General features: G+C 48.9%; 1 long non-coding RNA gene across 3 annotated transcripts in view; it reads left to right on the forward strand.

Moving 5' to 3' along the window:
• Positions 1-11,613: 11,613 nt before the first annotated feature.
• LOC116100982 overlaps positions 11,614-13,189 on the forward strand; it is a 32,974-nt gene continuing 31,398 nt past the window's right edge. For all 3 annotated transcript variants that reach the window (XR_004122757.1, XR_004122755.1, XR_004122756.1), the window contains exon 1: positions 11,614-11,661. This is a non-coding gene — a long non-coding RNA (uncharacterized LOC116100982). The remainder of the gene's footprint in view (positions 11,662-13,189) is intronic.

Below are 13,189 nucleotides of genomic sequence, written 5' to 3' on the forward strand. Positions count from 1 at the left end.
CCCCCACTATACTCCCGCTATACTCCCACTATACCTCCCCATTATACCCCCTCGATATACCTCCTGTTGTCCCCCCCCACCATGCCCCACTTGCTATGCTTCCTCCTGCTATTCCCCACCCTTGCTGCTTCACTTCAAACTAAGCAGAGCCCTGACTTCTCCGAGCCTCCAATCGCAGTTCTGCAACTTCTCGCTACAGTTCCAAGGTGAACTGGGACATTGCAATGGTAGAACCCCAGCCTCTGCTTTTACGGTTATCAGGGTTTCCACGTGTGAGACGTGCGCCTGCGGCAACTTCTGTGTCTCCCACCCATAACAGATTCCGTATTGAACTTGGATTGAGCAGATCTGGCAAGCTTGAGGGGTCCCAAGGCAGCAGGGGACCATTCCATAAGTTACAAATGCCTGATCCCTTTGTTGAAACTGGGGGACTTGAAGCTTTGTCACAGGTGAACCCCAACCTTTGCCGCGTCTGCCCAGCAATATGTAGGGTTGTACTGCCACCGCGCGGCAACGTCTGTCCATCTAGCTATCGCCAAATCTGCACGCAGTGTTGGGAGTGAACCGATCGAACCGATCGATCCGATCGATCGCGAAGGGCGCAAGACCGAAGGAACTACCCAAGAAATGTGTGTCCTACCACCCCATGACCCTTGTGAATCATTGAATGCTAGGCCTGAGTGACCCATGAGTTTGCCATAGGTGAACTCCAACTTTGGTCACATCTATGATAAAGTATGTGGTACTGCACTGGTCACCGCTCTTCGGTCTTAACCAGTCACTGACGATCTCGCGCTGTGTAGGGAATGAGTCAAGTTCTCTGGTTTCGATGTGTAAAGGAACCATTCCAGGGGTCCACACATCTTATCACCCCTATGAACTGCGTCAGGTTTGGGTGACCTGGGATATTGCTGGGAGAGAATCGCTCCCCCCAAGTTGGCTGCATTTGGGCGCGATATATAGGAGTATGCTGCCACCGCGCGGCAACATCCATTTCTCCGTGCACACAACAGCTTCTATGCCTTCTGATAGTGAGCCACACTGACTGGTTTTGGGGTTCAGAGACCAAAGGGATCCCTCCAGAAACACAAGTGTCCCAAACCCTTATGAACCTTATCAACCACTGAGGCATAGGGACTTCGGACATCGCTGCGGGCGAACCCAGACTTGGCCCTTGAACATTGCTGCGGGCAAACCTCAACTTTGGCTGCCTCTGGAACCTAATGTTTAAGTCACCAGTGCAGCAGTTTGGTCTTTCTACTCACAGCAGCTTCTGTGCTTTCTGGCACTGAGCCACATGCACTGGTTTATGGGATCTGAGACCAACGGAGACCATTCAGGGAAAGCACAGGTGTCCTGCCTTCTGCTTTTAACAAGGTTCTCACGGACAGTGCAAGAGGTGAACCCCAACTTTGCCATAGGTATGATTATCTGCCACAAAACAGCCAGGGGTCCTATCACCTCTACAACTGATTTTGGGCTCAGCTGACACCTAAGGCTTGATGTAGGGTTCGGCAGCTCAAGACCCAAGCTGGCAGCTGAACTCCATTGAGAGAAAACGCAGTTTCAGAATTGTTTGCAGCCCTGCAGGGAGATCATTAACATCTGAACGTTCCAATTAGAATACGAAAGCTCAAACTGCCAGACTCTCTTGCTCTAGTCTCTTTAAGTGGTTCTTTGGGTAGGGATATCAAGTGTCCTTACAAAAGTGCAGGATTTGAGGACTGTGCTAAATGGGGCCGGCATTATGGACTGCAAGCATTCCATATACCTCAGTTTTCACACTTTGACAGTGATGGCCCCAGAACCGTATAAGTCAGATGCCTAAGATAGATCTTGAGAATGTTCCATCGAGGACTAGCATGAACCTCTGGCCTCATGAAGCCCATGACTGTGGGATCATAGATGGTGATAGGGGAGAAAACTCAATCTCAGTTGCAATCTGTTTCAGGGCGGCGATGTACGCGACTTCACTGCCGCCCTGCGGTAACTCTGGTCTTTACATACAAAGGATTCTTTGCCGATAGTAAGCTGAACTTGTTGATTTGCGCGTCCAAGACCACGGGGTACAAGCCTAGAATTGCATGTGTCCTGACCTCCTAGTGGCATTTGTGACCTCCTGAGGTACTGAACTTGGGTGACCAACTGCATTGCCATTTGTGGATTTCAATACCGGGGTGGGGGGCTCTTTAGGTTTGGCGCAAGAGATTTTGCTGCCACCACGTGGCAACCTCCGCATATGAACCCCACAACTAATTCAGTGGACATCTAAGAATAGGGCATGGTCCCCTTGCAGAATCCCCATACCTCCTGGAAGCTCATGTGAATGTGGGGTGTCCCTTTGGGTCCTGGGCTTAAATGACCTGCACACTCATCCTAGGACATGGAAATCGAATATCTCTTTTCTCACCAACCTTTTCCTTTTCTTGCGGTGATTCAAGAACTGTAGGCAATGGCTATTTTCTCGGTTTTGCTCAGGCTCCAGGCAGACTCAGTACTCTCTGGTCATCAGTTGCTGCACAGAACATACTTATCATGGCACCATGGTTCTTTATTCTCTGCCATGTTCTTTCTCTACAGTCAAAGCCCTTTGGGAGTTGATTGCATTGCATTCAACTACTAAAGTGATTTTGACCATGTGAGCAGGAAAACTTCCTTGGTCAGGCTAAACTCCTAATGGTGCATTTGCATTTCGATAGGATAGAACTAGAGCTCTACTTTCAGAAACCACTTAGGCATGCCTTTGTCAATCTGGGGACTGCCAGAGCAGTAAGTACAATGAGGGCAGTAAGCTTTGTCGGGGGCAGGGGGCTCTTGGGGTCAAGTCTAGTCTGTTTGGACCATTGTAATAGTATGTGATATTGAGGACTAGGTGATGGCTAGCAGCTGGTGAGCAATCATCCTAACTGAAGCGTGGTACTCTAATAGGGGATAGTATCCAGTGGGAGCCTAGTCTGAGCCCTGTTGTTGGATATGTAACTTGGACAGGAGGTGGAGAAGGAGCCCAGCTTTCCTGAGGCAAGAGTCAGGTTCCTTCTTAGTAACTTTCCTGAAGGATGAGCATAGAGAGAGTGGAAATGAGACATCCAGGGTAGCCTTAGTCTCTTCTGAGTTCATGGCCAAGACCTATGTCCTAACCTCATACTATGGCCCTCTCAGTTGGAAACCAGCTCCCATTGTCCCCTTCTAGACACTATCCCCATATAGAACTAACCCTAACAATGTGTCTCTTAGACCATTGTGAGCATGGTGGTGCCACCTAGTATCTGGACAAAAGCTTGTATATGATACTGACAGGAGCATATCATATTTTCTTAGATAAGTTGGTACAGAAAAGTAACATAGCTGGGAGAGGGACACAGGAGTGTCATGTACATGGGATATGCACCCAGGAGTGTCACATAGCTAGGAGAGTCACATACATAGGTGAGAAATGAATACAGGAGTGTCACATAGATGGGACATGAACACGAGTGTCACATAGGATATGCACCCAGGAGTGTCACATAGCTGGGGCATGGACACGGGAGTGTCACACAGATGGGATATGGACACTGGAGTGTCACATAGATGGGATATGGACACAGGAGCGTCACATAGATGGGATATGGACACTGAGTGTCACATAGATGGGATATGGACACTGAGTGTCACATAGATGGGATATGGACACAGGAGTGTCACATAGATGGGATATGGACACTGGAGTGTCACATAGATGGGATATGGACACAGGAGTGTCACACAGATGGGATATGGACACAGTAGTGTCACACAGATGGGATATGAACACTGGAGTGTCATATAGATGGGACATGGACACTGGAGTGTCACATAGCTGGGAGATGAACACAGAAGTGTCACATAGATGAGATGTGGACACGAGTGTCACATGGCTGTGGCATGGACACAGGAGTGTCACACAGATGGGATATGGACACAGGAGTGTCACAGAGCTGTGACACTGATACAGGAGTGTCATGTAGATGGAATGTGGACACAGAAGTGTCACTTAGATGGTATATGGACACAGGAGTGTCACACAGATGGAATATGGACACTGGAGTGTAATGTAGATGGGACATGGACACGAGTGTCACACAGATGGGATATGCACCCAGGAGTGTCATATAGATGGGATATGGACACTGGAGTGTCACAGAAATGGGATATGGCCACAGAAGTGTCATGTAGATGGGATATGGACACAGGAGTGTCATGTAGATGGGATATGGACACTGGAGTGTCACATAGATGGGATATGGACACTGGAGTGTCACATAGATGGGATATGCACTCAGGAGTGTCACATAGCTGGGGCATGGACACAGGAGTGTCATATAGCTGGGACATAGACATGAGTGCCACATAGATGGGATATGGACACAGGAGTGTCACACAGATGGAATATGGACATAGTAGTGTCACACAGATGGGATATGGACACTGGAGTGTCACATAGCTGGGAGATGGACACAGGAGTGTCACATAGATGGGATATGGACACAGGAGTGTCATATATATGGGACATGGACACAAGTGTCATATAGCTGGGATATGGACACAGGAGTGTCACACAGATGGGATATGGACACTGGAGTGTCACATAGATGGGATGTGGACACGAGTGTCACATGTCTGTGGCATGGACACAGGAGTGTCACACAGATGAGATATGGACACAGAAGTGTCACAGAGCTGTGGCATTGATACAGGAGTGTCACGTAGATGGAATGTGGATACAGAAGTGTCACTTAGATGAGATATGGACACAGGAGTGTCACACAGATGGAATATGGACACTGGAGTATCACGTAGATGGGACGTGGACACAAGTGTCACACAGATGGGATATGCACCCAGGAGTGTCACATAGCTGTAGCATGGACACAGGAGTGTCACAGAAATGGGATATGGACACAGAAGTGTCACAAAAATGGGATATGGACACTGGAGTGTCACATAGATGGGATATGCACCCAGGAGTGTCACATAGATGGGGAGTGGACACAGGAGTGTCATATAGATGGGACATAGACATGAGTGTCACATAGATGGGATATGGACACAGGAGTGTCACACTGATGGGCCACGGACACATAAGTGTCACACAGATAGAATATGGACATAGTAGTGTCACACAAATGGGATATTGACACTGGAGTGTCACATAGCTGAGAGATGGACACAGGAGTGTCACATAGATGGTACATGGACACGAGTGTCACATAGATGGGATATACACCCAGAAGTGTCACATAGCTGGGAGATGGACACAGGAGTGTCACACAGATGGGATATGGACACATGAGTGTCACAGAGCTGAGGAATGAACGCGAATGTCACACTGATTGGATATGGACACAGAGTGTTACATAGATGGGATATGGACACAGGCGTGTCACGTAGATGGGATAGGGACACAGGAGTGTCACATAGATGGGATATGGACACTGGAGTGTCACATAGCTGTGGCATAGACACAGTAGCGTCACACAGATGGGATATGGATACAGAAGTGTCACATAGCTGTGGCATAGACACAGTCGTGTCACACAGAATGGATATGGACCCAGAAGTGTCATATAGATGGGATATGGACACAGGAGTGTCATGTGGATGGGATATGGACACAGGAGTGTCACCTAGCTGTAGCATGGACATAGGAGTGTTACACAGATGGGATATGGACACAGAAGTGTCATGTAGATGGGATATAGACACAGTAGTGTCACATAGATGGGTATGGACACAGGAGTGTCACATAGCTGGGACATGGACACAGGAGTGTCACACAGATGGGATATGGACACATGAGTGTCATAGAGCTGGGGAATGAACACGAGTGACACACTGATTGGATATGGACACGGAAGTGTCACACAGATGGGATATGGACACAGGAGTGTCATGTAGATGGGATAGGGACACAGGAGTTTCACATAGATGGGATATGCACCCAGTAGTGTCACATAGCTAGGGGCATGGACACAGGATTGTCACACAGGTGGGATATGGACACAGAAGTGTCACATAGCTGGGATATGGTTGGAGAAGGGAAACATAGATGGAATATGGACAAAGGATTGTCACACAGGTGGGATATGGACACAGGAGTGTCACACAGATGGGATATGGACACAGCAGTGTCACAGAGCTGGGGAATGGACACAGGAGTGTCACACAGATGGGATATGGACACTGGAGTGTCACAGAGCTGGGAAATGGACTCATGTGTGTCACACAGATGGACTATGGACACAGAAGTCTCACATAGATGGGATATGGACACAGGAGTGTCACACAGATGGGATATGGACACTGGAGTGTCACATAGCTGGGAAATGGACACAGAAGTGTCATGTAGATGGGATAGGGACACAGGAGTGTCACATAGATGGGATATGCACCCAGGAGTGTCACGTGGCTGTGGCATGGACACAGGAGTGTCACACAGATGGGATATGGACACAAAAGTCTCATGTAGATGGGATATGGACATAGGAGTGTCACACAGATGGAATATGGACACAAGATGTCACACATGGGATATGGACACAGGTGTGTCACACAGCTGGGATATGGACACAGTAGTATTACCTAGAGCGGACATGGGTACTGATGTACCACTGGGATAGAACATGGGCACAGAGGTGTATGTCATCTGGAAAGAACATCGGTATAAGTGTGTTAGTTCTATAGGACATGGACACAGAATGGATGCAGTCTCAGAAGTATTAGCCGGGAAGGACATGGGTATAGAGATATTTTCATATACAGAGGGGATGTCTTCTAGACCTCTAGACCTCTAGACCTTCTAGACACATAGATGGGACACATAGACACATAGATCAGACACATAGATAGGACACAGACCCAGAGGTATCTTTTGGATGGGACATGGATAGAGAGGTATCATTTATATGGGGCATGGGCATAGGGGTTCCACAAGACATGGACACAGATGTGTTTCCTGAATGAAAGATGGGCACATGGATTCCACAGGACAACAACACAGAGTTGTCATCTTGAATGGATAAGGTCACAGGGGTGTCTCCCAGATAGAACACAAGCACAGAGATGACACCTGGATAGGTCCTAAGCATAAAGGTGTTACCAGGATGGGACACAGACATAGATGTCTCCTAGATGGGACATGGGTATAGGTGTCATATGGAGGGGATAATGCCACAAAGGTATCACCTGGATAGGACTTTGGCATGAAGGTGTCATCTTGATGGGACAGGGGTACAGAAGTAACTCCTGGTTGAACATGGGCACATAGGTATCACCTTGATGGGACATGGGCGTATAGATATCACCTGGGTGGGACATGAGCACAGAGGTGTCACCTAGGTGAAACATGGACACAGTGAGTATCATCAACATGAAGATATAGACACATTCCTATCCAAGGATGGGGATATGAGTATCATGGTATGACTTGGATAGGGACAGGACATAATGTGTCATCTAAAGCAGATTGAAGATGCCATCTATAAACCATATACAACCTAAGGAGAAACCAGCTCTACAGACATGAACTCCTTGACTTTGGCCTTGAAATCGTGGGGTACAAGAAAACTAATTTTTGTGTGGGAAGATGATCTCTTGTAGCCCATGCTGACCCCAAAGTAGCTATGTAATAAAGATGACCTTTAATCTCTGACCTTCCTGCCTTCATCCCCTGAGTGTTGGGATGACAGGTGTGCACCACCATGTCTAATTTATGATTCTGCTTTTCTGAACACTCACTTCTTAATGTTTCTTACAGCCCCTGGTCAACTAGCCTAGATAAAGAGTAACCGGGAAGGTGGGAGAGTGTAGTGGCTTGAATAAGAGCAGCACCCAGAGGTTCATAGATTTGACTGCTTGGTCACTAGTCATGGCACTGTTTGAAACAATCAGGAGGCATGGCCTTGTTCAGAGGAAGTATGTCACTGGGCTTTGGAAGTTTCAAGGGCCCAAGCCAGACCCAATAGCTTTCTCAACCTCCTGCCTATGGATCTGGATGTAGTAGACTAAACTTCTGAAACTGTAAGCAAGCCCAAATTATTCTTCTTCTTCTTCTTCTTCTTCTTCTTCTTCTTCTTCTTCTTCTTCTTCTTCTTCTTCTTCTTCTTCTTCTTCTTCTTCTTCTTCTTCTTCTTTTAATACGAGTTGCCACAATCATGATGTCTCTTCACAGCAATAGAACTAAATCTGACTAAAACAGAGAACAACAGTTAACTGTGTGTCAGAAGGTGGGTTCCAGATGCTTGCTGCCACAGCCTGGGTATGTGGCGTTAGCCCTTTGCTGCTCTAGCTAGCCCATTGTCTCAGGTTTGACCTGCAGCTGATATGAGTATGGAGCTGAATGCTTTGCAGTTTCCTCAGGAAAGGTGCCAGCTTGCCTTGGCAACCCCTCTGGTTTCTTCCTCATCCTTCTGCATCTATTTATTACTGTCCACTCTAACAGCCTTATCACTGTTTCTGCTCTGGCTGCAAAAGACATATGTGCATCATCTTTGATCTGAGTTCTTATTCAGGGACTGGGTAAACAAACACAGACCCTGACCTCAAAGACAAACTGTGTTTTCAGGAGTCCTCCCTCACTCCTGCAGACTGGTCTTAGCAGGTGGGCCAGGCCACCATCCATGTTCCCTGGTATCAGGACCACCACGATCCCATGAGCTATCATGTGAGGTGAGTGAGACCCAGGAAGGTGAAGAAGGTTCTTAGGGTAGGTAGTAACTCATCAACTTAATTTTTAAGGGCAGAGTGGCTGCTGATCTATATCTGCATAAGGACAATAACTGAAGAGAAGAGGCCCCAGTGCATAAGGGGAGAAGCTGGCAGATCAGCCAGTGATGGGAGGCCAGGCCAAATCCAGTCTTGTGGCAGTGAGCTCTTGAGGGCTACCACCTCACTAACTACTTAGCAAAAAATGGTGCTGACCAAGGTTGCCACATGTGAGGCAGGGGGACATGAACCACAGAGTAGATGCTTGCTATCATTCTTCTCACCATGGATGCCCTAGCCACAGCTTAAGGATGCATTTATTGAAGAGACCAGTGATGGTCTGAGTAGATTAATCAAGTGGTGCTGAAAGGAAGAAAAATAGGTCACCCTGGTCTGTCTAGGTGGAGGATGCTGTCCTGGTTTGCATTCAAGAGGGAACAAGGGCCTCCTTCCTCCAGCCTTGTGGATTGTTCCTGGCCCTTCTGGAATCATCTGGAAGTTAATCCTTTGGAAAACAAATATTTCAGACATCTCAACAACACAAGCCCTCCAAGTGAGAGCTGAGCAGATGGGCCAAAAGGTCTGGAAACTCTCCCCTACACCCAGATGCTTAAGCCCCCCAAACCTCAGCAGTGTCCATGGGGGATGCAGACTGCAGCCAGGAAAGTGTCAGAGCTGCCGGCCACCTGCCTGGGCCTCACTCCTGGGTCCTGTCCATTCTCTTTGGCAGCTCTGGCCATCGACAGGACATTCCTGAAGGCTGAGGCTGTGTGCACTGGGGGCTGCTGTTAGAAAGGCCAGAGGAAGGTCCCCCGTCACCCTGGGGCCCTTGCTGTTCCCTGGCTCTTCTACTTTCCCACACTCTCCTCAGGGCTTGGGGACCTACCAGGAAGTAGGACATTTCCCTTATTTTTTCTTCCCAAAGTCCATGTTTAGGGTCCCATTTGGTCCTTATTTTCTGTGACCATCCACTGTACATGGGTATCTATTCAGGCTAGCTACGTCCATGCCCACATGCTCCTTTGTAGGTAGAGCCCTTCTTTCCCATTCCTTTGCATGGGTCTGGGCTACACTTCAGTCATCTAGCTGAAAGCCCAGACTGTCTCCTCTCAACCTCTCCCCTTCCCAGAGGCAGAGTATGGCCCAGCTACAGAGTCCTGCTGCTAAAGGGCAAGGGTACATACTATACTATCCTGAGCAGGTCAGCTCCATCTGCAAAGCCTAAGAGGCCATCATTGTGAGGATAGCAGATGGGCCTGTAGGACAGAAGAGAGAAAAGACTTAGAAGTGGAAGGCCAGGCCATGGTGGGGAGAGGTGGCTGGCAAGCACCCACTCTGTGGTTATGTTCCCCTGCCTCACAAGTGGCAACACAGTTACTTCTAGTCTGGCACAAAAAGGTTTTCAGAAGGATCTCCCCCTTTCTCTCCTCTGCCCTTAGAAGGAAGGCATATTGTCCAAGGGTCCTAAAGGTGCAGAGCCACAAGATGGCAGGAGCTTAGGATTTCTTTACACACCTACTACTCTTTAGTGATGGCCTACAGAGACATGTATTCATGGAGCTGTATCCCACTGTCTCATCAGGGAATAGGGAAGAGACACTTGGGAGCCCAAGAGGACAGAGGGGCAGTGGGCTGCTCTACAAACAGGGAAGTGTAAGCCATAGGCAAGGGTTATATATATCATCTGAGGTGTCTTTAAATAATTACTGAGGAATCCCTGTTGGTGTGAACAGGCAAGGTTTGGGCAAGGTTGGAGTGGAGGGGGGACTCAATTGGGAGGCCACCATCTTTATGGCCTTGTTGATCTGGGGGAAAACAAGCTCACAGTCTCCATTCCTACTTTGAACCTTGGACCTTGATCCCAACTGACCTGGACCCTCCTATGTCACCAGGAATCTGGGCAATCAAGAATAGGGGACAAGAAGAGAATGAAGGAAAGTGGTGGTAGGGGTCCTGGGAAGAGGTTTCTTGGTGTGTGGAGCTGACAGTGTGTGTCTTAGGGAACACACAGGCCTGTCCTTTATCTCACCCCTTATGCTACATATTTCCAGAGAAATCATTTCCAATTTCAAAGGCTCCATGGAGGCGGATTTTTCCATCTGGGCTCTGCTGATGAGCTAGTTGGAAGGAACTTATGCATTCAGTCATTTCCCTCAGCCTCATGTGGGGACTGGGAGGGGAGGCAGGGAGCCCATGATGCCTGGGAGCCCCTCAGACCTTGGAGGCAGCTGGTGGTTCTAGTCCCTTCCTGGGCGGGTCTCCACCTGGCTGGTGGTGTGACTGTGAGTCAGGGGTCTGGATCCCCTCAAGAGACCAGCAGGATCCGGGCAGAGGGGCCATGTCTCTGCACGTGCAACCAGTTCGATGGCCTTCCACCCCTCTCCTGGGTCCCTCTCACATCCTGCCCTGGCGAGGCTGTTTCCCACACTGTGGCGTCCAAGTGCTCAGCCCACACTCAGTTCCCTCCTTCCCCTGGCTGAGATGACTGACTGCCGGTCTTCCCACCAAGGCTCCCCCCACACTCCCCTTCCTGGGCCTCACCCTTGGGGCCCTGGAGAGGAGGGCACTTCCACTGCCTGCTCATCTCATGGCCTAGCTTACTCGGCTCCAGTCTGGTTTCTTCTTCAGTGGCAAGTGGCCCCTGTGACATAGATCTGCTGCCCTTCTCTGCTCCTTGCTTCCTGAGTGTCTGGGTGTCCTGCCTTCTATTAATGTTTCTGCCTTGGCTATAGTTGAACAAGATTGGTGCCATTGCTAGGATAAGGAGGCCTGTGAGAAGCCAGCGGGGTCTGCATGTTGTAACTCCAAGGCCAGAGTAAAGAGATTCAAGGTCACAATTCAGTGTCGGTGACAACACAGTGGGATCTCCACACAGGCAGGCCATACACATACCTCTCAACTCTCCTCCACACCTCCTAGAACCTATGGAAAACAAACCAGGTTAGAGCTTGTTTCTGGGCAGGCCTTAGGTCTCTGTGGAACATCTGGTCATGAAGGACTCCTCCATTCTCAGATATGTTAGAGAAGAAAAGATGGGATGAATTGGGTGAGGGAGCCCAAAGCCTGACTCTGGCTGAGACCCTAGGCGAAGCAGCTCGAGTGCCCAGCTCCCTTTGTCTGACTGAGAACTGGATACTGGAGCCTATTCTGTAGGCCCTGGAAGAAGTACCTTCATGTGATCTCAGTTCCCACATGAATATCCAGGGGCACATACTTGACATAGAGCAAAAGGGCTTCAGATTTAGAAATGCCATGGGGATGTCTGGGAGATGGGTGCTGGCTTAACATGGATTGCTTTGAACTAAGTTACCAGGGTCTCTAAGCAGGAGAATGGTCTGGTCCTGTCACTTTTGGAGAATACCTGGTAAGCAAGTGCCATCAAACAATTGAAGGCCATGAGGAGCCACTGCCTCTTTAGGGGTTACTGCCATATTGCCTATCAAGCTCCATTTACAGTTTTACTAAATCCTCAGGCCATGAGATCCCCTTGCTAAATGCAGCCAAATGCCTGGATCATTTGAAGTAACCCTCAGGGACTGTGTCTCTCTGGTCCTCTTGGTGCCCCACATCAGAGCCAGTGTTGAACTGGCTTAGCCCTATCCAGAAGACTCCAGCTCCTTACTCAGTTTTGTGCAGAGAGTTGGGTCTCTGAAGCTGACCCTGGCCCCTTGGAGCTGCTCCCCTGACCACCTGGCTCCTAGCCTGTTTCTCTTTCCTATGGGACTTCCTCTGACTTCATTGTTTTAAGTTGGTGGTTGGGCCAACAAACAGTTTGAATTTCACCTCCTGTGGCCTCCCTCCCTTCCCCTCCTTCTTCCTCTTCCTGAACTCTTCCATCTAGTTGCTGCTCTAGGCCCAAGGTGGCACCAGGGCAAGGCTGGAGCAGGAACAGTATTGCTCAGGCTCAAGGGCCTCAGGGGAGAAAACAAAAGAAACTGCCCCACCAACTCCTCGTCCTCCTGATGCTACAAAGAACTTGCCGGCTTTTCTGCTATACTGGATGCTGCTGAGTCCTTGGGTTTATTTTAGGGGAGATGTGTGGACTTGTAAGAAGTAGAGCATTTGTTTTCTATTGCCTTTGGAAAAAAAAAACAGGTTCTGACTGTGTGCAAGCTGCTCTAGGACTCTAGGACTCTCTTCAGCTCCCCACCCTGTGCAATGGAGGGAAAAGCCTAGTGAAGAGACCTTATGTTCCTTCCTTTTACTAGCCTTCTTTTGGGGGACTGAAGTGAAACCAGAGATAACGAACTCATGACCTTTGTCCTCTGGCATCTTTGAACTCAATGGTCTTAAATGTCTCAATATTCAGAGTTTCCCCCAAACCATGGCATAAGATCAGGCTTGGGAGAGTGGTCCCTCTTAAATAATCCCTCAGAAACTCACATGAAGTTAAGGACTCTCCCCCCTGGTGTTCCTACCAGTCCTCATCAGAGAGCTGGGCAAAGTGCAGATGGGGTGCCAGGCTCCC

This window comes from Mastomys coucha, unplaced genomic scaffold (assembly GCF_008632895.1).
Source record: "Mastomys coucha isolate ucsf_1 unplaced genomic scaffold, UCSF_Mcou_1 pScaffold21, whole genome shotgun sequence".
Classification (NCBI taxonomy): domain Eukaryota; kingdom Metazoa; phylum Chordata; class Mammalia; order Rodentia; family Muridae; genus Mastomys; species Mastomys coucha.